Source organism: Dipodomys spectabilis, unplaced genomic scaffold (genome assembly GCF_019054845.1).
Source record: "Dipodomys spectabilis isolate Male_0828 unplaced genomic scaffold, ASM1905484v1 ptg000502l, whole genome shotgun sequence".
Taxonomy (NCBI): Eukaryota; Metazoa; Chordata; class Mammalia; order Rodentia; family Heteromyidae; genus Dipodomys; species Dipodomys spectabilis.
In genome coordinates this window covers 108,866-113,061 of record NW_024871179.1, presented here as the reverse complement: position 1 = coordinate 113,061, position 4,196 = coordinate 108,866, and the positions used below count along the sequence as shown (strand labels likewise).

At 39.9% G+C, this 4,196-nt stretch overlaps 1 pseudogene; it reads right to left on the bottom strand.

Moving 5' to 3' along the window:
* Positions 1–1,980: 1,980 nt before the first annotated feature.
* Positions 1,981–2,637, bottom strand: LOC122099082 (annotated as a pseudogene).
* Between the last annotated feature and the right edge of the window lie 1,559 nt (positions 2,638–4,196).

The following is a 4,196-nucleotide window of genomic DNA, read 5'->3' as shown; positions in this document are numbered from 1 at the left end:
CTTCTTTCTGATGGAGGCATAGAATTCCATTGTGTATATATACCACATTTTCTTTATCCATTTATCTACTGAGGGGCATCTGGGTTGGTTCCCTATTTTAGCTATGGTAAATAATGCTGCAATAAACATAGTCGTGCTGATAGCTATAGTGTAGTCTTGGGGTTTTATTGTGGTCTTGTGTTTTTCGTGTCTCCTTTCTATTCCTCCCTTCTTCTCATCCTATCCTTTTCTTCTCTCAATATCATCTATAAACTTACATAATTTTTAAGTATTTATCTTTTTTTTCTCATGGCACTAACATTTAATGAGAAGACAAATTTTAGAGTAGATAAAATTGAAGGTGCATGCATCATTGTTGTTGATTTGAAACCATGCATATCCTTCCTCATAAAATGTCTCAAATGCATTTAAAAACAACACACGCAAAACCAAGCAATTATAAGTCCTTCGAAGCATGTAACTGTGATTAGCTGCTATTCTCAGCAATATAAAAATACTTCCACCACAATTTCATTCCAGTCTGTAAAGTAATTCAAAACAAACAAGTTGGAGACATCGCTCAAATGGCAGAAGCAACAAATACAGATGCTTTGTATCAAGGAAATGAATCCACTGAAGAAATGAACCCATCTGAGGAGAGGTCCTCTGGGGCCTGGCACTGGTGTAACGCTGAGGCCCCCTTCTGGGAAGAGACGTATACTGCACCTGGGGTAGCTCTGCCAAATGTCAGGACACTTCTTGCACCCAGTAACACTGAAAGTTTTGTTGTGGATATTCTTTCCTGTGCAGTTTCAAATTTTAGGTATTAAATTTAACAGTTATAACCTGTATTTTCAAATGAGGAACAGCTGATTTCGGATTAAATGTATCGTGCTACTTAATTTTGCAACTGGCATTCACACCAGTGGGCATTCTTCTTCACCTTGTTCCTTTTTAATTTCGCTGTAACTTTTTGCTTTGACAGTGCCTTGTTGAACTCCCTCTGCCTTCCAAGTGATGGGGTTACAGATGTGTATCACTATGCCCAACTGTTGTTGGAACTCTTCACCCTCCAGTATATAACTACGTTTTTTTCATCCATCCTTGTGAGAATATAATCTTGCTGAGGCAGAAGACCCTGTTTTGGTTCAGGGAACCAAAGAACTGTCTTATTTATGTTATTGTCCTTTAATGCTTTGCCCCTTAAAAACAGAAATATCTTAAGATTCTATTATAGCAACATGGTACAATTTTTAAATGACCCTTAGGCACTTGTTTAAAAACATTTTTTCTATGTATTTAATAAAATCAATAGATTTCACAATCACATGTATACAGTGTATACAAATAATATACAATGTAGAAAAAAGCCAGACTTGCCCAGCACTGGTGGCTAACACCTGTAATCCTAGCGACTAAAAAATGCTGAGATCTGAGGATCACAGTTTGAAGCCAGGCTGGGGGGAAAAGTCCGTGAGACTCATCTGCAATTAACCAACATAAAGCTAGGACTGGAGGTGTGACTCAAGTTTGAGCAAAAAAGCCAGAGAGTAACAACATGTTGAGTTCAAGCCCTAAAGCCAACACACACACAAACACACTCACACTCACGCAGCCAATACACTGGGAGACCACAACAGCTATAAAGAAGGAAAATCCAACTCCACCTCCAAAAAGCCAGTTGTAAAGGACACACGTGACCATGGCTTTCTATTCCAAATGAGTGCAGGTGATGGGGTGTGGATGGACACTGAAATCCCAGCCTGCACTCAGCTGGAATGGATTGAAGCTGTGGCTTAAAGACATGTACTGTTTGCTAATTCCTAAAACCTCAAACTTTAGTTTTTCCCCCTTCATAAAAATGTTCTTTCAGCTGTGGAGAAGCTAATAGTTGTTTACAATTGTCAGCCTTTTAAAAAGCACTAATTTGTTCCCTTAAGAGTGCAAATGTTATTCTCCGTCTTCCCGGAGAATAACAAACAACACATAATTTGTGCTCCCTCCATGCCAGCAGCTTTTCAGGCTGGGGATTCCATCCAGGTCACCATGGGGCTTTCGTCTTTCATTACAAGTTCAGGATTTCTGAAATTCCTTCTTCCGAACTTTTGATTTTGGTGCATTAGGATTTTCTTGCTTGTAGAAGGCCTTTAACAGTTCCACAGCTTCCTCAGCCCGATATCCAGGGATGCGCCGAAATGGTTTTCCCGTATTTGGTAAGTCAGCAGAGGCAACATTTAGAACGGAGCCACAGCCACCAAATCGTTCATTCTGACAGCCTTAGACGACCAGCGGGATTTTCATCAGGCCGAGAGCAGCTGCACACATAATGCAGGGTTCCACAGTGACATACAACACGGTACGTTCAAACACAGCAGAAGGACTCTGGCCATTTCGTTGACACCAATCTAGGACTTGATCAATGGCCACCATTTCTGCATGTCGAGTAGCATTTTTGGTTTGATTCACTTCATTTCTTCCCTTCCCCACGATTTCATTGTTGTAGACCATAAGACAGCCAACAGGGACTTCGGTATTTTCAAGGGCGTCTTTGGCCATGCGCATCGCTTCCTCCATCCACCGTGCCGTCTCCAGGGCCAAAGACACGGCGGTCGAGACTCCCGGGGCTGGCATGGACGCGGCCAACGCCTCCGCCTCCATCCAGCCGGGTTAACGCACAGCTCTGACCCGCGGGCCTTCCGGGCCGGGAACCAAGTATTTATCTTTTTAAATTTAAATTTTTGTTTTTCTATATTTTCTGGTTTTTTTTTTTCTTAATGTCTCTCCTATCATTCTGTCCAATCCATTTCCCTCTCTGAGATTAGGCCTTGGTTAAATTCACTCTCATCTTACCTCGCCACCACCCTATAATTCTATTTTTCCCCACATTTCTCCCTACATCTAATAATTTCTGGTTTGCCAATTTTTTTTTGCTATTCTTAGCCCATTAATCCATAGTTGTTTGATGTTGAATAGATTGTATCTGTTGAACTAGATTGTGTCTATAGCCTTTTGACTGTGCAACTACCAAACTTTGGTTGATGCTTGCCTTAAAATTATGTTCTAGCACAAAATTAGTGTTACTTTCATACTAAATGAGCAGAAAAAGCCAGAAAAACAGAAGAAAAATGGGAAGCCCAGGTATCTGGACTCCCACTCATGATAAACAGTTGACAGAATAGTTAGTGAATAATCCAGAGGACAGTTCCCAAAAATCTGTACAAACAATACTGGTAAAAATGGTGAATGAAAAGATTGAAAACCTGCAAAGGACTCAGTGTGAGCATGATAGGGAGAGAGAGAGGCAAACCAAAGATTAATACTGGAATCTCGTGAGAGTGCAGAAACTACTCAAAGATTGGTACAGGAAATGCGTGAGCAGATTTAGAACAGTCAAAGAGCAATACAGGAATTGCATAAGCAGGCTGACAACAATCAAAGAGAAACACAGCAATTGCATGAGGAGGAGGATAACAGAAAAAGAGAAACACAGGTATTGTGTAAGCAGGTTGAGAACAGTCAAAGAGAACTTCAGGAATTGCATGAACATGAGGAAGCTAATCAAAGAGAAATACAGCAATTGTGAGAGCAGAATGAGAATACACAAAGATCAAGAGAGACATTAATGGAATCCATAAAGAGACAGCTGAAAGAATTCAGGGAGACCACAAATGGAATCCTGAATAGAGCCTGGCAGAGGGAATGGGCAACAAAGGAAACCATAAACAATCAACTAAGTCATTTGAGAATAAATACTGAACACCAAATTAAGGAAGTATAGAAGTTCATAAAAGATCTAAAAGAAAGCTCTAACAAAGAATTTGAAGCCATTAAAGCCGACCAACTAGAAGGAAAAGAAATTAAAAACAAAGTAGAAAGTCATGACAGTAGGTTAAACCATGCAGAAGATAGAATCTTGGAGATTAAAGACAGCCTTGATATTATAGAGAAATAACATACTACTATCCAAGACAAATCCAAGGAATATGGGATAGATCTATTCAACATTTGGAAGACACCATCAGTAGGTCTAATATGAGGATAATGTTTGTAAAGGAGCACCTAGAAACAGAAGTTAATGGTCGAGAACATTTGTTTTACAGGATCCTAGCAGAGAACTTCCCAAACATGCAAAAAGTTAGGATTATTCAGATAGAAGAAGCTTTTAGAACCCAAAATATACCAGACCAGAACAGGACATGGCAATGTCGCATTATAAT